Consider the following 21,124-nt stretch of genomic DNA (forward strand, 5'->3'; position numbering starts at 1 on the left):
ATATGTAGACAGCTCAAGAACAGTTTGGGAATATGGTAAGTGCTCTACAAGGATTTGTTTTCTATATGGATATAGGTAGGGATAAAGATGGAGATAATAAATAGTAGATTCTCAATAAATATTTGATGAATTAATAATGTCCTGAGTTTAAGAAAGGGACAAAGTCCTAATTAGAGCAGAGCCTGAGATAAGGATGAAGACCCTCACGAGGGCACATTCCTTGATCTCAGTAAAGACACCTTGAACTTGGAAACCTTAGAAGTTGGTTGCAGTGGGGAAGGGGAGCTGCAGGCAAAGGCCTGGTGGGACAGGGCAGGAGCCAACACAGACCTTCAGTAGAGCCCCCACCTGGGATTGCTAGCCCATGGACAGCTAAATCATACATTATTGATTTGTCAGACGTATTTGCATATAAATAAGCATGATCATTCATGGAGGCCCGAACAGTGCCACCTCCCCTCAGCGCCATGATTACAGATGGATGGCCCTAGTTAGACACGAGCCAGGGACGCTGCTAGTAACCCTGCCGCCAAGTCAGCGGCTGATTTAAAACTACATTTATTGGAGCATGTAAGTGTGACAGCCTAGTGGTGAGTTTGGGATAATTAGTCTAAAAGACAAGATAAACGACTCCTAAAACTGGTATTGTGATGAAGATGCCACCCCCATCCCCCTCACCCCCTCCCACCCGCTCAGCCCTGATGCCAAAAATATAGCCGATGATAATTAACTGGGAAATGTTCACAGGCGGGATTATGTTCCAATTGCATTTTCCAAAGGACTTTAGAATTTTACACCCAAGCTGATTGTGTTCCCCTCCCCCTGGTGATTAGACTGGAAGGGGGAGGGAGGTTTCAGCTAGAAGCAAAACCCGTGGGTGCAGGGAGGTGGTCAGCAGGCCCAGACAAGGTCTCCAAGGCCAGGCAAGCAGGTGGCTGCCGTCAGCCTTCCCTGAGCTTGAAAGGAGACAGATCTGCAGGGTGAGGCATGTTGACCCCGGGGAAATTATGTCTGCTGTGTTAATTCCTTCCACGTGGGAGATCGGCCAGGAGCTTAGAGGCTGGCATCATCCCCCTCTGATGGATCAAGAGACCCAGCTGCTCAGCTGTATCCAACACTGGAGTCTCATCATCGTGGGGAGATACACTACTTGCTAACATTTCATTTTAATTATCCTAAATTGCACTTACAGCCCGGCAGGGCCAGCTAGCAAATATCAAACATTACCTTGAAGACCAGCTTGGCCTAGAGCGGATCCTGTGGTCCCAGGGCTGGGACCTCAGAGCTCTGTTGACATTGAAGGGAGAGATTCACAGCCTTTTGGTTCCCATTGCCTACCTCCCTACTCCCAGGGAAAGGGTGGGGACTGCACTGTGACCTCTAACCCATCCTATCAGCAGGTTTGAGGACTTCCTTTCTGAGATTCAGAGATGGGAGGGCCCTTTGGGATTTGCATGTGACCCTCAAAGAAGATGGCTTCCCAGGTGGCTCAGTGGGTAAAGAATCCCCCTGCAATGCAGGAGATGCAGGAGATATGTGTTCAATCCCTGGGTCAGAAAGATCCGCTGGAGGAGGGCATGGCAACCCCCTCCAGTATTCTTGCCTGGAGAATCCCATGGACAAGAGGAGCCTGGAAGGCTACAGTCCATAGGATTGCAAAGAGTCAGACATGAATGAACAACTGAGTACACACACACACTCAAAATAAAGGCAGCAGAACAGAGTCTGTGGTCAGCAGAACAATAAGGCCCCTGTGCATGCTAAGTAGCTTCAGTCATGTCTGACTGTTTGTAACCCCATGGACTGCAGCACACCAGACTTCCCTGTCCTTCACCACCTCCCAGAGTTTGCTCAAATTCATGTCCATTGAGATGGTGATGCCATCCAACCATCTCATCCTCTATCGCCCCATTCTCCTCCTGCCTTCAATCTTTCCCAACATCACTATCATGCTAGACCCCTATTGGACTCTACATATCAGGCCAGATTTTGTCCCTAGGCCCCAACCCTGTTTATGGTAAAGGCACTAGCCTGGACCACAAACATCCAGGCCTGCCATAATCATCTTGGGGTAGAGCCACTCCCCAGCCCATCTCTCAGCTCAGCTGAGGTCATGTCAAGGGACTTGCCTAGCTATGGAAAGTATCCTCAATATCCTAATATGATTTGTCCTCTTGGAAATTTAAAATACTATCTACTCCTTCCATAGCGTAAACTAGAACAAGTAAACCTGATCAAATGCCCTGATTAGTGAAGATGTCTAGAAGACAGTACTGCTCAACAAGGAAGAAGAGGACTTAGTCCCTCAAGGATGTGTCATAATCTCTGATCTGGGGTGAGGAGCATAGGAGATTTGTACTTTTACTGAAGGAGACATGGGTATAAAATCATGTGCTGTCTTTCAGTATAGCCTTTGGTCTGTCAGATCCTTATATCAGTCAGCTACTGCTGTGTAACAACCACCTCAAAATTTTCACATGCATACAATGATAACTATTTATGTTTCACTTACGGGTCTTCAGATCATCTTAGATCTGGCTATTCTAGGCTGAGCTGCTCTAGATTGGGCTGGCTTTGAGGCCAGAGATTAGATTCTGCTGACATTCCATTGACCAAGAAAAACAACAAAGTCAAGCCCAAAGTCAAGGAATAAAGAAGTGAATTCTCATAAAGAGTCTGAAGCAAGGCCTTTGACAAAATCCAATTTAATAGAGCAGATAAGTATACTTCTCCCATGGACATGGGAGGGAAGTAGAAGGAGAGAAAGGAGAAAATATTTGCCTGACCACCATAAAACCCATCACCTACTCTAAAACTCTGGGAATACTGGAATAGTCCTCTCGTGTACTACCCCTCATTCCATACACAAGAGTCTAAGCCTCAGACTACTTTCCGTGTGTACACTAGCCTCTCTGCACACCATCTGAGTCCCTTGATGACTCAAGTTGGCCATGTCCCAAAGCCTCTGGTCAGTACTTGTTTCCAGGTTTAGACAGTCACCACACACAATCCCAGGCCTGAGCTGGATGGGATCCCATGCCCATGGTAGATGTGCAAGAATAATTAATTGAATGGATTAATGAATGAACAGATCGATCAATCAATCCCAAACCCATGCTTTGAACACTGTTCACTGGTCTGTTGGATGCCTTGTACTTAGGCTCAATCCCATTGCCATTCCTGCTGTATTCACAGCTTGGCCAGGGATATGCTCTAGAATCCACCCACCCAAACAATAACTGTACAAGCTCCAGACCCTCTCTTTCTCAGCTTTCACAACACTGGCCATGCTGTTGGCAGTAATTCCAAAACAGCCTACAAATGTGGATGTGGGAGACCACATCCCCGGAATGTTTCGCAAAAAGCAAATATTGTGACAAACAATTGGAAATGTGGTGCTTTTATCTGCACTTTTGGTAGCTGCTCATATGTTCACATTAAAACAGTTGAAAATGTATAATTAAAAATCTGTTTCAAAATTCAAGGAACATGTAAAAATAATTCAGGCATTCACAGATGGAAAACAAAAACAAATAAGTGTGAGCAATGGGGAGGGGTGGGAATAGAAGAAAGCCAACTCCATCAGAATGCAACCCCAGTGGATGGTGACTAGAATAAGGGTCCATGCCCCACATCCCTCAGTATGGAACACAGACGGTCTGGGCTGAACCTGCAGAATTTCAATCCACCCAATCTGATGCTTGAATTTTTCAGTATGAGAGGAATTGTGGGAATAAACCTCAAGTGAACATTTAGGGAAAAGCCCTAGGCGTGGGGCTCAGATACAGATGAATGGGATGCACACCCAATCCTGAAGTCCAGCAGTAGAGACAAGCCAGCACCAGGGGAAAGACATGTAAATTGACACTAAATTGTAAGGGTCTGCCAACTCACCACCTCCCAGACTACTAAAGAGAAGCGTATCTCTAGCTATTCTGACCCTCTTTCTCCTCTGCCATCTCAGGGAGCTTCTGAGTCTGCCAGTAATTTCCCTCGGATTCTTTTTTTTTTTTTTTTTTTTTAACTCCCATTTAGGAAAATGTAAGGAAAACCCACTTAGGAGGAGGAAAGAACTTGAGAGAGAAAGAGAAGTAACAAGGAAGTCAAGAGCTGTGATTGGTATGGCTTAGACACTTTTAGTGCGGAGTTAATTATGAGGACAGCTACAGAAGGAGAGAGCAATTGAAAGTCAGGAATGAGGAGAGAGAATTTTAAGTGTTGTTGTGAATTAGGATTTGGATCTTCTCTGACACTTGAGAGATACCAATAAAAGATTTAAATTGCCTTAAATTCCTTCAACTGCTTTATGTGATTCTTTAAATGCAACTCCATGCTAAGACTGGGCCACGTGGGGCCTTGGTTTTATTTGGGTTCTATGAGTAAATATGCATTTCGTATACCCTGTGGAGCAAGTTCCGACAGAGGTATGGATACAGCACTTTAAGAATATAGATATTTGCAAAGCAAAAATAGACATAGATGTAGAAAACAAATGTATGGATATCAAGGGGGAAGGGAGTAGGAGGAATTGAGAGATTAAGATTGACACGTATACACTATTGATACCGTGTATAAAATAGAGAACTGATGAGAATATACTATGTAGCACAGAGAACTCTACTTAATGCTCTGTGATGACTTAAATGGGAAGAAAATCCAAACGAGAGGAGATACATGTGTATATATAGCTGATTTATTTTGCTGTACAGTAGAAATTAACACAGCAACTATTGTAAAGCAACTATTGTTTTGTTGTTCAGTAGCTAAGTCATGTCCAATTCTTTGCAATTCTTTGGACTACAGTAAGCCAGGCTTCCTTGTCCTTCACTACCTCCCAGAGTTTACTCAAAGTCATGTCCATTGAGTTGGTGACGCTATAGAGCCATCTCATCCCCTGCCGCCCTCTTCTCCTATTGCCTTCCATCTTTACCAGCATCTGAGTCTTTTCCAATGAGTTGGCTCTTGGCGTTAGGTGGCCAAAGTATTGGTTGGTGCTTCAGAAAGCAATAATACTCCAATGTAAAATAATTTTTTAAAAAATTTGAAAAAAGAATATGGAGAAGGGAGCATTCCAGAAAAGGAAGCCAGGCTTCCCAGAGGAGTAATGTTTGAGTTGGATCCAGAAGGATACGTTCACCTTACAGGCATGAACTGCAAGTGCATTCCTGGTTGTGGAAATAACTGCAAAGATATAGGGTGTTTAGGGAAAAGTGAAAAGTCTAGGGGGGTGAAGAAAGTGAAAGTGTTAGTCACTCAGTTGTGTCCGACTCTTTGCGACACCATGGACTGTAGCCTGCCAGGCTCCTCTGTCCCTGGAATTCTCCAGGCAAGAATACTGCAGTGGGTAGCCATCCCCTTCTCCAGGGAGTCTTCCTGACCCAGGCCTGGAACCTGGGTCTCCTGCATTGAAGGCAGATTCTTTACCATCTGAGCCACCAGGGAAGCCCTCGTGGGGTGAAGAAGCAGCCAAAAACTCATTGGGTAGACAAGAACCATATGGTAAGAATGAATGACCTCAAATGTCATTAGGAGAAGCTCAGCCTTTATCCTGTGGTCAACAGACAACCGTGATTTTGAGTGTGGGAGTGATACGTCGGTGGAGTCACATCTACTCAACCCTCTTGCCAGGACAGCCGCAGCCCCTAAAGCAAGCCACCCCCTTCTGGACTCTGTCCCCAAAAGCGTAAGCAGGGGAAATGGAATCAGGCCTCAAGCTGACTCCAGAGGTTACAAAGGCACTTGCAAGAAGTTCATAGTTCCCAAGAACGGAGAAAGACATACTCTGGAAAATAAAAAAAAGCCATTTGTCATCTGAATTCATGTGCAAGGAACACATTTGTTTCCAATGAGTGTGTTTCACAAACTTGTTTAAATGGAAATGGACCTGATTTCAATGGCAATGCAGTCTTGGTGGCAATCTGATGTTTTATTTTATTGTTTGCAATTAGTGACAAGGGAGGAAAATATTCAAATCCCGCCACATCACACAGGGTGTATGTTAACCGAGTACTTAGCTCTGATGAGAGAATGGTGGTTGAAGAATGCAGGCACAAAGAACTTGAGCTCCCAGAAAAGGGGCCGAAAAGACATAGTGTCTTCAAGCTCTTAACAAAGTAGAGGTGCTATTTAAAGCCAAGAAGTACGGGGACTTCCCTGGTTGTCCCATGGTTAAGAATCCGCCTGCTGGTGCAGGGGACACAGGTTCGATCCCTGGTCCAGGAAGATTCCACATGCCGCAGGGCAGCTGGGTCCATGTGCCACAACTACAGAAACCCACACACCTAAAGCCTGTGCTCCACAACAAGAGAAGCCACCACAGTGAGAATCCCTCACACCACAACTAGAGAGTAGCCCCTGCTTCCTGCAACTAGAGAAAGCCCACACACAGCAACAAAGACCCAACACAATCAAAAATTAAGTAAATTTTTAAAAACAAAATCAACAAGTATAGCTGACTTCTGGGATGAGGAGGAAACCAGAGAAGGAAATGTCTCTCCAAGGACAGGATAAGGTGGGGGTCTAGGGAGCCCAGCACAGCTGCTGAGCAGAAAGCTTTGGGAAGAAATGCCCTGTGGCCACAGAGGAGAGGCCTCTGAGTTGTCCACTCACCAGGTGTGAGGGGCGGAAGGTAAAAAGCGCAGAGGCCGCTGTCCAGAATTGCCCAGGGAAGTTTTTCAACCTCAAAGCCATTGACAGTATGAATTGGATAATTCTTTGGGTTGGTTCATACACAGTATAGTACTGAAAAATGTTTATCCACATCCTGGCTCTCTACCCACTAGAGGCCAGTAACACCCTCTTCAGAATGTCTCCAGAATTTGCCAAGTGTTCCCATGGGGACAAATTGCCCCCAGTTGAATACCCCCTCACCTAGACTTTGATAACCAGTTCTGAGTCTTGGTTATTTTTGAAAGAGGGGGTCCAGGACTTATGAGAGAAAGGTTTAATGGCTTAAAAAGCTCCATTCTGAAGAATCTAAAGATTTGCAGTTAACATCTGGTGGTTAATCCTCAGTTACCCACCACTGCCCTCCCGTGATGGACCTCAGGGAGGTCCCTTAGCTTTGCTCACAGAGTCCCTTAGCTTTGCTCTGCTGGGGACTTCAAAAAAGACTGAAGAAGAACTGATCAGCTGTCATGGGGCTATGGGGTGAGTGTTGATTTAGAATGCTATGGAGCTGGGTTTGAGCCCAGGCTTCTCACTTGATCATGCATGGTCTGTTCTTCAGGGACCTGGATCCTCCCTTCCTTACTGTGCTCAAGCCCCATTGGTCTGCTGGCAAACATCTTCACACTCAACCTCAAGGCCTTTGCACTGCCTGCTACCTCTGCCTAGAGCACTGTCTACACATACCACACATACATGTACCCCTAGACACACATACACACACCCATGTATACACACATGCCCATAAAGACACACATGTATATATACACATAGCCATAAACACGTGCATGTATGCTAACTGACTTCAGTCACGTCTGACTCTTTGCAACCCTATGCACTGTAGCCTGACAAGCTCCTCTGTCCATGGGATTCTCCAGGCAAGAACACTGGAGTGGGTTGCCATGCCCTCTTCCAGACCCATCAAGATACATATACACACAAACCGATATATACACACATGCCCATGAAGACACACACACACCCAGAAACACATACATACTCATAAATACATACACATGCCCATAAACATACACAGCTTGTTCACCCACCTTCTCTTTCTCCAGGCCTCAGGTTAAAGGCTGCCTCTCTCCATAGGCTGTTTCCCTGATTCCCTGGGCCCTTAGGCTCCATGGTGTACACTGTACATCAGCTTGTGCTAGTCGTGGTTAGATAAATATGTGGTGGGGGGAGGGCTGAGGCAGGTGGAGAGAAAGAAAAAGAAGTAAGCGTGAGAGAGCATGGCCAAGACAGAAAAAGACACAGAGAAACACGGGGACATGGAGAGAGGAAAAGAAAGAATGCCACAGTAAATAAAGGGCGAAGCCTTGATCGCGGTAGCTTTTCCTCACCCTCTGCCATCCGTGTGTCCACAAATGCTTCCCCGGCCCCCACCCCCGGCACGGGTCTAGACTTGCACAACCTTCCAGCACTAACCGAGGGATCAGCACCTACGTCATCACATTTCTGGTTTCTATCAACCCCAAGTGACTACAGCCATCATATGCTTATTTCACCAGCTGGGACCCTGAGGCTCAGCAAACGTATGTAACTTGCCAGGAGCTGCATCACTAGTGGGGCTTCCCAGGTGGGGCTTCCCAGGTGGCCCAGTGGTAAAAAAAAATCCGCCTGCCACACAGGAGACAGGGGCTTGATCCCTGGGTCGGGAAGATCTCCTGGAAGAGGAAATGGCCACCCACTCCAGTATTCGTGCCTGCCTGGGAAATCCCATGGACAGAAAAACCTGTCAGGGCAGGGCTATAGTCCACGGGGTCGAAAAAGAGTAAGACAGGACTTAGCGACTAAACAACATCAATATTGAGAGACTGGTATCGCAGGCCCCCAAGAGGGAACTGGCCCAACGTGGGCGGGGGCACAAAGTTGATGATCAGTAAACATTTACTGAAGGAGAGGGACGCACTTCAGGGAAATTTGCCTCCAGCCCTAGGTACAGCAAGCTCTATCCTGCCCACCCCATCCCACCACCACCACCCACCCCCGCTCACTTATCACCGTGTAATTGAAATAATGCCTATCGACAGAGACTCACAAACAACTGCTCAATTTTCCTCAAAATTCAATTAAACTTCGTTTATTCTGGGGATCGATCCAATTAAAAGAAGGAAAATTTCAGATGGTCTGAGCAACACCATCCATCTTCAAACCCAGTGTCTACCCCAGTGATGTAATAATTTGCCCAATCAATGCTTTAAAAGCATTTAGCAGTCTTGATAATGAACTTTTGTCAAAACAGCCTTGCAGAGCAATAAGTGCCTGTAGATTAATATGAAGTCATAAAGGGCTAATGCCTTGTAGAGGGGGGAGTGGGGAGCAAGAATCAGTGGGAGCACGGCCCGGAGCTTCCACAGAACCAGGAAGAACAGTTTTTCCAGGACTCAGAAAATACCAAACGCACTTCCCCATTTCTGTTCTGTCTGCAGTTTCGTCTCCCTTCCACGGTCTCAGGTGCCCCACTTCACCAGTCAGCCACCTGGGACGGCGCAGATCCAGACCACCACATTCAGGGCATGTGAGGCCACCCATACTATTGGAAACAATTTCCAAGGGAAGGGGACTTTGCTTGGAAGGCTCTACCTGGCCATCTCAGTAAACTCTGGCTTCAACAATGGTCTTTGAGCTGCAAAAGGCTCCTTTTCTACTACATCTCATCTTCTGAGGCAAGGGGGATGTTTAACTTATTCACTGTGTGACCTTAAGCAAGTTATTTAAGGTCTCTGAGCTTTAGTTTCTTCATCTGTAAAATAAGGATGATAGAATGTATTGATGCTCTGGGAAAGGAGATTAAGTTGGATTTGTAGGTGATGAGGATGCAAAGAGTAATAAGACCCAGCCTCTATCTTTGAAGAGTTCAGGGACTTTCCTATTGGTCCAGGGGCTAAGACTCCATGCTCCCAATGCAGGTAACTGGGTTCGATCCCTGGCCAGCGAACCAGATCACACATGCTGCAACTAAGGATTTGTGTTCTGCAACTAAAGACTGAAAATCTGCAGCCCTCTACTAAGATCCAGAACAGCCAAATAAATTTTTTTCAAAAAAATAGCTCAGAAGCATTGGGAGAGATAGGTAAAAACACCCACAACGCAAGAAGCTAACGCTGTTAGACATGTCCAAACCCAGTGCTGGAAACACTGCCTGAGATCAGAAGGGGTTTCACCAAGGTGGTGACCCTTGAGCAAAGAGCAGCTATCTGCCAGATGGAGAAGAGAAGGGAGAGAGTCTGGGCTGAGAGGACTGCAGGGCAGAGATGCAGGGAGCACATGTGAGATGCCCAGCATAGCTGAAACAGAACCAGGGAATGGAACAGGATGGGTTGACTAAGCCAGATCCTCAATGGTCTCATTTGCCAGGCTGAGGAGCTGGTCCTATATTGTAATAGTAATAGGGAGCCAGAGAAGGTCTTAAGCCAGGGATGGAGCTAAGAACAACAATTGCACTCAGGAAAGTTCCTTCTGTGAGAGAGATGAATTGGTGGGGACGGGACAGTCCGAATTTAGGTGAGATCCAAGTGCTCATCACACAACCCCGTTCCTCCAGGAATCCCCCAACTCTCCTCTCCCCAAGTGAGCACACCCACCCCAGCCTCCCTGGTCCCAGCGAGCGACCCCATTCCCTCCAGGCAAGAAACCTAGCATTCCTCCTACACACTCTCCTCTTCCACCCCTCACACTTCCTAGGGTCCCTCAGAAACCTCCTACTTGAACGCTGGCCCCTGTGTGTGGAAGAACAGGATGGCCCATCCCCCAAAAGTAAGCTCACTTTAGTCCAACAAGGGGTCCTTACCACTCTCAGAGGGAGGCCAGGATGTACTGTGCGCCCAGCAACCAGACCTGGACACGCCCAGAGCTGTCCGTGGTCCTGGCTGCCTTGGTCCAGGGAAGAAGAAGGGACAGACTCTCCCCAAGGCAGGTCAGAAACCCTTCTGTGGTGTTAGGGGAGCTCCCCTCCAGAATCAGGACTTGGCAGGTGACTCGCTGGTGAGCTGGACCAGTCTGAGCTGGGTGAGCCTCTGGGCCCTGGAGTGGTCCAGGACCCCTCAGGGCTGGACTCCCACACCTGTCCCTGTAGGCTAGAGGCCACCCTGGGTGATCAGTGCTCTCACCGCGGGGAACCAGGCTGTGGCTCCAGCTCTCAGTGCTAGCAATGCCTTCAGACGCTCCTTTTCAGGCCAAAAAACAGAAGAAAACCCCAGAGGTTGGCCACTGCTTTAAAAGCCAGGTGGTCTGGGTGGCCAAAGGGAATGAAACTCTAGCTCCATTTGCTAGATGTCATTGCAGCCCTGTAGGTGCCAGGCACTGACCTGCCATCAGAGGCCCAGGATTTGGAAAGAGGAGGATTAAGAATTAAAGAGCAGGGGGAGAAAAGGCGGGGGGGGGAAGCTTGTGCTGCTAGCTCAGAGGGGAGAGTATTAAATGAAGTCCAGAAATGCTTTTTCAAAGACTTGTGCCATTAGGACTTAATATTAAATTTACTTCTTCTGTGCCTTAAAAAATAGCTAATTTTTTTTTTCAAAAGGTGCTTTTGATGCCAAAGGTATGGCTTAGGCTGAAAGGCGCCGGCACATCAAACATCATTTGGGGGGATTTCAAAGGGCTGTTTCAGCAGGATCCTGTTTTCCTCATCCCCCTCCTCAGCTGATGAAGTTTTCTGAGCCCCCTGAAGTCAGAGCTTGTGTTCTGGGCTATCAAAGACCCCTCGGCAACATGGAGTCCGTCTGTCTGTCCCAGTAAAACTTTCGCATAGAAAGGCTCCTTTTTACGCAGAGATCTGAGGGCAAGAATAAAAAGGATGCTGATTTGCCAGGAAACAGGAGGGAAGCCCTGCTGAGCTGATAGGAATCTTCTGACCAGATTTGAATACATTTGGCCCAGACAAGGGGCTAGGGGGGAGGAAAATCCATTACTTTGGAGAAAAGACTCGCAGGGTTTCAAAAGGAAATATGTAAATGCTGGGAGAAATCATTTGTGTGGGTTTGTGCAGGAGTGTTTCAGATGCCCCAAGTTTTAACATCGTCAACCAGGAGGAAAAGCAGGGGAACTGAGTCACTGCTGTTCAGGGGAGGCCTGAGGGAACTGGAGGGGGCCTCTGCCTTGCCCTGGGACTCTGCCACCAGCCGGGTCTAGGGTCCGAGGCTCAGACAGCTGGGTACCCCCTCCCCAGTGGAATCTCATGGTCTCAGTACCTAAAGGGCCTTCCTTCCCTCAAGCCTCCACTGAGGCATCTGCAGGCTGATCATGCTCACGGAAGCTCCCCAGACAGTCCCATTGTCCATGTCAATTACAAATGGGCACTTGCCATGAGCACCTGCCATCTACCTGCGCAAGGATTAAATCATGTGCTGCTGCAGCTGCTAACCTCTAATACCCTCTGAAGGAGTTCGATGCAGAGAGCAGAAATGAGGCACTCTGAGCTGGGGTAGAGGGCCGAGGGCAGAAGGGACAGGGCAGGTCTTCAGATAGTTAGATATTCTCTGGAGCTGATTTTATGAGCCCAATTCTTATATCTCCCCATATCTAGAAAAGCTCTAAAATCCTTCATGGTAACCACTGTTCCTCGTGACTAGCAAAGCTTCATGACACTAGTAGAAACCTTCTGGAAAAATAGGCTCAATTACATTCCCCTTTCACCAAAATCTCATATATACTGACCTTCCCTTCTGCCTGCCCACCTTTTTGGAGCAGTTTCTCAGAGCTGCTGTCGCCCAGGCTGCAGTCCTCACTTTGCCCTCAGTAAAACTGAGCTCACAACTCTCACTTCGTGCATAAAGTCAACATCCAGATGGGAAGATGGAGGTTCGAAAGGAGAAAGACATGACCCCAGGGCCTCCTCTGGATTCTGGCTGGGCCCTGCACGCAGGCCTTCTCCCCGTAGCCTCTGTGCACCCCTGAGGACTACACTGCTCCCTGAGGACTGCACCTGGGCAGCTGTTTAATATCTCTACTCCTAGCTTCTGAAGACACCATAAAATGGGACTCCTATCATACCCTGTCCTGGGAACAGGCATCTCTGTGGCTTGGTCTTGTCCCCAGTCTCAGGGGACAAGGAACATAATTGGGAAATGAACAATTGTGTCCAGATAATTAGTTGGAAATCTCTGCTCACACCTTCAGGAGTCGGGTCCTGGGCTCAGCTTGGTGTTTGGGGGAAAGCCTCAGTTCCTTCCTTAGTTAAGGTTAATTCCATCAGCCCTGTCTCTGCTTCACAGGCCCACTGGGAAATTTCACTTAGGTCAGAATGGCAACTCAGTCCAGTATTGTTGCCTGGAGAATCCCATGGACAGAGGAGCTTGGCAGGCTGTAGTCCAGGGGGTCACAGAGAGTCAGACACAACCGAAGCAACTATGCCACTGCAGGAAGAAAAGCTGTGAGCAGGGAGTCCACAAAACAGGGCAATCTAAGGCCCTCTTGCTCTTCCAGCAGTTTCAGGCACAAACAGGCAGGAGGGAGAAAGTTGTTTTGAAGGCTGTATTGTATGATTATTGCACATGCCCCTGAGGCCCTCCAAGGCCCTGCCCTCCCACATCACCCCTAGACTTTTCACAACAGATTTGGGGCTCTCTTCTTCATTAAGAGACTAGTTGGGTGACCTTGGGGTAGAAAAGAACCCTGGGAGCTTGTTTCTTTGGTAGGGTGGGCATCAGGAGCTGGAGCCGCCTGACTTGAACTCCTAGTCTGAACTCATTACCCCAGGAGTCAGGAGCCCGCAAAGCTCAGCATTTAAATCTGAGCACTGTCTTCCCACTAGGAGAGGGAGAGGAGAGAGGAAAGAGAGGCGATAGCTCATCATTAATGGTCTTGAATTAATATAAATTAGTCAAGCACATCTCGGCTGCTCCCGGTCAGGCAGAGCCTGGGGCTCCCAGGGAACAGCCCAGGGGTCCCTTTCCCCTCACACGCAGGTAGCCATCCATGAAGCCACTGCTGACCGAGCACTCCTCCCTGCTTTCGCCAGCCCTCCCTACTCCCACCCCCACCCCCAGCTCCAGGCCCCAGAGGTACAAAATACGCTGGCTGGCTGGTGATGGCACCCCTGGGGCCAGGGGCTGGAGTGGGCCCCCTGGCCCAGAGCCTGCAACCTTTGGAACATTGCCATCCGGAGAACCACTCTGCCCTTAGGAGCAGGGAGTGCCCTGAACTCAGCAGCCACATGGGTGAGTCAAGGTCACAATCAGAAAGACGCCTGGTGCCAGAACCTCGCAATCCTGGGCCACCCAGAGCTTTGGGACCATGGGCTGCCCAGGGCTTCGGCTTGCTTGTGTGAACACCTGGGGCTGTGAATTCTCTCCCTGCAAGGAGCTCAGATCAGGCCACCCCTTTCTCATCCTCAGCAGTTCAGCTATAATTCAGGGCTGCAAACCGTCCACTGGGTAGCACAGGACAGCTTGGCACAAGCCAGGGGCACAGAGATGAGAACCTGCAGGTGACCTGGGTCTCCTGATACAGGCTTGACCCACTGAGGCACGTCGGGACCATCTGGCTCAGGGCTGACCCTCAGGACCACTCAGAGCCATTCCCAGAATGAAGCAGAATGCAGTCTGCTCAGTCCAAGGCTTAGAGGTTGAAGGGCACTCCCAGTATCCCTGGGAGATAGGAATTTTTACCTCCATTTACTGATACGGAAACTGACTCTGGGAGAAGTTAAATCACGTGCCAGGAGGTCACACCTCCAGGAAATGACAAAACTGGGTTTAAAGCAGTGGTAAGAATGAACTTTTATCAGTGTGGTGATTAAAGTATTACATGTGATTCCTCATACCATTCTCCCAGCTTCCCTGAGACAGGACAGGATTGCCCCAGTTTTGTGTACATAGCCAGTGAAGCTCAGAGCGGGGAGCCAGATTCCACACCGTCACGCAGCTAGCAAAAACAATGAGCTGTGATCCCAACCCACAGCTGTCTGCCTCCAGAGCCCCGGCAACATAGCACAGACAGTGGCAGGAGACAGGCCTGTCTTTTCCATTTCAAATCCCACCTTTTCCACTTACTAGCCTGGGGACTTTTTTTTTTGGCTACACTGGGTCTTCGTTGCTGCCCACGGGCTTTCTCTAGTTGCAGCGAGAGGGGCTTCTCTTCACTGTGGTGCTTAGGCTTCCTGTTGCGGAGGCTTCAGTAGTTGCAGCACATGAGCTTAGCTGCTCCTCAGCATGTGGAATCTTCCTGGACAAGGGATTGGACCCACATCCCTTGCACTGGCAGGCAGACTCTTAACCTCTGAACCACAGTTCATTCAAAGTCACATGGGTAGAGGAATCCACTAGCCATGTGACTTTGAATGAATTGCTCAGCAGACTCTCTGGGTCTCAATTTCCCAACCTTTCAAATGGAAATCATTATCATAATACAGTAGTGCGTGCGTGCATTCTCCAGCGCTAAGTTGTGTCCAACTCTGCACAATCCTGTGGACTGAAGCCCACCAGGCACCTCTGTTCATGGGATTCTCCAGGCAAGAAGACTGGATTGGGTTGCCATGCCCTCCTCCAGGGCATCTTCTCAACCCAGAGACTGAACCCGCATCTCTTATGACTCCTGCATTGGCAGGCAGGTTCTTACCACTAGCACCACCTGGGAAGCCCCGACACAGTAGTAGTGAAGTGGAAAAGGTCAGTTTTCATTCCAACCCCAAAGAAAGGCAATGCCAAAGAGTGTTCAAACTACTGCACAATTGCACTCATCTCACAAGCCAGCAAAGCAATGCTCAAAATTCTCCAAAGCCAGGCTTCAGTAGTACATAAACCATGAACTTCCAGATATTCAAGCTGGATTTTAAAAAGGCAGAGGAACCCAGATCAAATTGCCAACATCCGTTGGATCATCAAAAAAGCAAGAGACTACCAGAAAAAAACTCTACTGCATTATTGACTATGCCAAAGTGTTTGACTGTATGGACACAACAAACTGTGGAAAATTCTTAAAGAGATGGGAACACCAGACCACCTGACCTGCCTCCTGAGAAATCTGCATGCAGGTCAAGAAGCAACAGGTAGAATTAGACACGGAACAACAGACTGCTTCCAAATCAGGAAAGGAGTACATCAAGGTTGTATATTGTCACCCTGTTTATTTAACTTATATGCAGAGTACATCATGAGAAACGCTGAGCTGGAAGAAGCACAAGCTGGAATCAAGATTGCCGGGAGAAATATCAATAACCTCAGATATGCAGATGACACCACCCTTATGGAAGAAAGTGATGAAGAACTAAAGAACCTCTGATAAAAGTGAAAGAGGAGAGTGAAAAAGTTGGCTTAAAGCTCAACATTCAGAAAACTAAGATCATGGCCTCCGGTCCCATCGCTACTTGGCAAATAGATGAGGAAACAGTGAAAACAATGAGAGATTATTTTGAGGGGCTCCATCAATGCAGATGGTGACTTCAGCCATGAAATTAAGACTCTTACTCCTTGGAAGAAAAGTTATGACCAACCTATACAGCATATTAAAAAGCAGAGGCATTACTTCACCAACAAAAGTCCATCTAGTCAAAACTATGATTTTTCCAATAATCATGTATGATTGTGAGAACTGGACTATAAAGAAAGCTCAGCACCGAAGTATTGATGCTTTTGAACTGTGGTGCTGGAGAAGACTCTTGAGAGTCTAACCAGTCTACCCTAAAGGAAATCAGTCATGAATATTCACTGGAAGGACTAATGCTGAAGCTGAAACTCCAATATTTTGGCCACCTGATACAAAGAACTGACTCATTTGAAGAGACCCTGATGCTGGGAAAGGTTGAAGGCAGGAGGGAAAGGGGATGACAGAGAATGAGATGGTTGGATGGCATCACCTACTCGACGGACATGAGTCTGAGTAAGCTCTGGGAGCTGGTGATGGACAGGGAGGCCTGGAGTGCTGCAGTCCGTGGGGTAGAAAAGAGTCAGACACGACTGAGCAACTGAACTAAACTGAAGCACCACCTGGGACGCCCCAGTACAGTAGTAGCGAAGTCTGAATACCTGATATCCATGGAACATTTAAAGACCCTGATGCTGAGAAAGACTGAAGGCAGGAAGAGAAGGGGATGACAGAAGATGAGATGGTTGCATGGCATCACCATGAGTTTGAGCAGGCTCCGGGAGTTGGTGACTGACAGGGAAGTCTAGCATGCTGCAGTCCATGGTGTCACAAAGAGCTGGACACCACTGAGCAACTGAACTGAACACTGAGAACAGGGCCTGATTGATACCAAGCATTGTGCGTTTGTTACACGAACCTTTCTCCTGCCCAACCATAATTCCACTAATTCTGCAAGTATTAACATAAAAACTGGCAACCTGGAGGACCCTCTTCTCCAGCCCGTCCCCTGCCCTCTGTGATCTGAAGCTGGAGGGAGACACACACCCGAAACAGGCCATAGACCCGACATCATTAATGCTTCTGTCAGAGCAAACAAGGCCATTAACTGAGAGCTCAGTGATGGGATTGTCCCACATGGTATTTATTATAGGGTCCTTTTCCTGACACCTCCCAGGGAGAGAATATTAAATATTTAATGCAAGCAAGGTTGCTCATTTTTCATCCCCATGTCAGCACTCGAGTCAGCTCTGGTCTGGGGAGAGTCGAAGTCCACCAGCCTGGCACCTGGGTGCTCTTGCGCCTCCTTGCCCCTGCCCCTCTGGTCAGGGAGGGGGGGTGCCAGACACAGGCTAGGATGGGATCCTGATGAGGACCTGAGCCAGGACTCTGGGAACTGATATTCAGGTGGAACCCAGGAGGTTCTCCTTCATCAGCCACTCTCGATGGCTGATGGGGGTCGGGACGTGGTCAGGCAAAACTCAGTGCCCAGCACTCCAAAGACTTGTGAGTGAGTCAGGGGCCCCTGGAGCTTATGATCTTTCCCGGTCCCCTGCCCATCTTGCCACGTGCACTCCTGATTCCTCGACCACCTGCAGCCGCTCCCCGAACCACCAGCCCCTCTGCTGGAGGAATAAACATGACACCCTGAAGCAGACCTTGAATGGGAACTGCGTGAGCAGGTGCACAAAAGCCCCAGCTGTCTCGCTCCTTGGGTGGGCTATGCCGACGTGCATGTTCTACGCTGCCTCCCATAGTCTCCAGTAGGACTGGGATCCCGCTGCCCACAGAGGTAACCTGCCCAGGAAGACATGCATTTCCTTCTCTCTGTTCTTGCATTCTCTCTCTCGGACAAGCACATCTGGGATCACCTCCCAAACAGACTGCCTGCCCTCACATCTTCATTTCGAGGGCTGCTTCTATAGGGACTTGAACTACCGCAATGTCTTGGCCACGTGGGGTCTAATCAGAGAGTGTGGGGTGCAAGGCTTAGGCACGTGGGTGTTCCTTCAGGGAGCACCCACCTGCTCAGGGCCAGGCCCCATGCTGGGGGCTGGGGATGCAGTGAGGACCTCAAAAATCTGACTCCTGTGCCCCCAGGAGCTCCAGGTTGGTTGGGGGCACAGTGCCGAGACACTAAAAGCAGCACAAGGTCCTCAGCTCTCACTCTCATCACCTCCAGCCTAGCAAGCCAGCCCAAGTGATGCCACCCCAAAGAGAAAGTGGCGCTAACCTCAGGCCTCCCCTTCATGGAAGCATCGACCTCCTCACCAAGGCGCATCCTGACCACCAGGGTCCAACCCCTGGTTGATAGCTTGTCAATCATTTGTGTTGATTTCCCAGCATTCCTTCTTACTCTGTTTTTTCCTGGTGATTTCTGATGACCTATGTTGTACTTGGGTGTCTGTGATCCCCATGTGAGGAGGGGCCCTGAAATAAATGAAAGGCATTTTCCAAGCATCAAGGCATGATGGGGGCAGGAGGGGACAGACACCTGGATTTTCCATCCCCAGAACATTGACCAAAGACACGCTCCTGGGTGTCAGGCCTTCTGCTTTGGGTTGCTATGCCCACCCAGGGGAAGCTGGCTGCAGGAGTCTCAGGACCTGGTGGGGAAAGGGAAGGGGAGCCCACTAAAGGCCAGCCAGGCTCAGCGCTTTACCTCCGGGATCTCCTTCAGTTCTCACAACAACCTAGAGCAGAAGCTGTTCTCTCCCCCTTTACAGACGAGGAAACTGAGTCACCAAGGGATAAGGTGGCATGGCCAAAGCTACTCGTGATGTGGGGACCCTTCACACTCTTTCTTCGCACCTCTGCAGGCTGAGGAAGAAGAAAAGAGATCACTTCGGGTTTTGTCCTGAGGGAACTGGGGAGCCATAGGGAGCAGGAAGCAGGGGAGGAAAAGAGCAGAGATGCATTTGAATCCATCGTGATGATTCAGCCCATCGCTGCTGCTGGTACTGTGCCAGGCTGGGGGTCTATTTAGACCCGTCTACCCCTCACCCCTTCCCTGGTCAGGCCAGGGTCTGGGTTGAGAGGCTGAGCTCTCTGCTGGGAACTCAGAAATGCTCCACTCCTCCCACTCCTGGCTGGGCTTCTGTAAGAACTCCCACCTGAGCACTCCTCCTTTGCTCTTTTTTCTCTTCCAGGTTTATTGAGATAAATTGACATACAACACTGGATACGTTTAGAAAGAAAAGTAGCTCAGTGGTAAAGAACCCACCTGCCAATGCAGGAGACTCAAGAGATGCGGGTTTGATCCCTGGGTCAGGAAAATCCCCTGGAGTAGGAAATGGCAACCTACTGCAGCACTCCTGTCTGGAAAATTCCATGAACAGAGGAACCCAGTAGGCTACAGTCCATGGAGTCTCCAAGAGTTGGACACGAGTGAGCACACACAAACTGGGTAAGCTTAAGGTGTAAAGCCTAATAGTTTGCCTTACATGCATCATAAAATGATAACCACAATAAGTTTAGTGAATATCCATCATCTCATATGGATAAAAAATTAAAGAGATAGAATTTTTTTCTTTCTCATGAGAACTCAGGATTTACCCTCTTACCAACTTTACATAGCATACAGCAGTGTTAAATGTATTTATTATGTTCTTTTTTTTTCAGTTTTTTATTTTTTTAATTTTAAAATCTTTAATTCTTACATGCGTTCCCAAACATGAACCCCCCTCCCACCTCCCTCCCCATAACATCTCTCTGGGTCTAAATGTATTTATTATGTTGTGCATTCTATCCCCTGTACTTATTTATCTCAGAGCTGCAAGTTTATACCTCTTAACTATTTTCATCCAATCTCCCATCCCTCACCTGCCGCCTCTGGTAACATAAACCTGACCTCTTCCTCCAGTCGTAATCCCCTTTTCCTTGGCCAGCCACTCTCCAGCTTCAGTATCAGCTGAAAGGTCAGAGAGCTTCTCTGACCCCCTATTGTGAGTTGAATTATGTCCCCCTGCAAAAGATAAGTTCAAGTTTTAAGCCCTGGGATCTGTGAATGTGACCTTATTTGGAAATAGGGTCTTTGAAGATGTAATCACATTAGGATGGATCACACTGGATTAGGGTGGGCCCTCCGCCAACGACTTCTTACAATTAGGAGAGGAATATCTGGCCCCAGAAAGGAGAATCCCATGCAAGGATGATGGCGTTACATGGCCACAAGGCAAAGAAGGCCCGAGGCCACCAAAAGCTAGAAGAGTGAGCATGTGGACCCTTGCCTTCAGACTTCTAGCCTCTAGAACTGTGAGAGAATAAATCTCTGTTGTTTTTAGTCATATAGTTTGTGGCACTTTGTTATAACAGCTCCAGGAAATTGATGCACCCCTAACTAAGATAGGTCTCCCCTGTTTTCACCATCACACATCTCCTTTTTTCCCTCCTTTATACTAGTAATTATGATCAACAATTATCTTTATTTCTGTGTTAAGTTCATTCCCATCTCACTCATTAGACTCACAGGGAGCCCTATGAAGGCAGAGGCCTCTCCTGCTTATTCTCTACTGTATTCCTTGTGCCTAGCCCAATGCCTATTGTGTCTAGGATACAGTAGGTGCTAAGTAAATGTTCGCCTATTGACAAAGATTTAACAAATATCTATGTTGTACTGGAACTTCTCTAGATGAACAAAATAAGGGGACCTCTCTTTACAGAGCTTATATTCTACACTCAACAAGGAGCATAATAAATAAGTAAATGGGATATTGGGAGGGGATAAAATATTATGTTTGGGGAGAAGCAGGGCAGGGTGAGGGAGATTGAGTGTTGGGATGGAAGAGTACAGTCTGGAAAATTGAAAAAGAACTCATTGGATATGGATAGATGGATTGATACAGACAGATGGATGGATTGTTATGGATGGATGGATGCATGATGAATGGACAGATATGGATGCATACATGGACCGATGGGCGGATGGATATGGATAGTACAAATGGATAAAGGGAAGAGGAGAAGGGAGGAAGAATGGAGGAATGGTTCACATCTAGGAATCGAAGGCAAGTACTAACTCTATCCTCTGACCATATATTAGGTCAATAATTGAGAATTAAGGAAGTCCTGTGTGCAAGCTCAATCATATCCAACTCTTTGAAATCCCATGGACTGTAGGCCACCAGGCTCCTCTCTCCACAGAATTTTC

The sequence above is a fragment of the Ovis aries genome, chromosome 13 (genome assembly GCF_016772045.2).
Source record: "Ovis aries strain OAR_USU_Benz2616 breed Rambouillet chromosome 13, ARS-UI_Ramb_v3.0, whole genome shotgun sequence".
Lineage (NCBI taxonomy): Eukaryota > Metazoa > Chordata > Mammalia > Artiodactyla > Bovidae > Ovis > Ovis aries.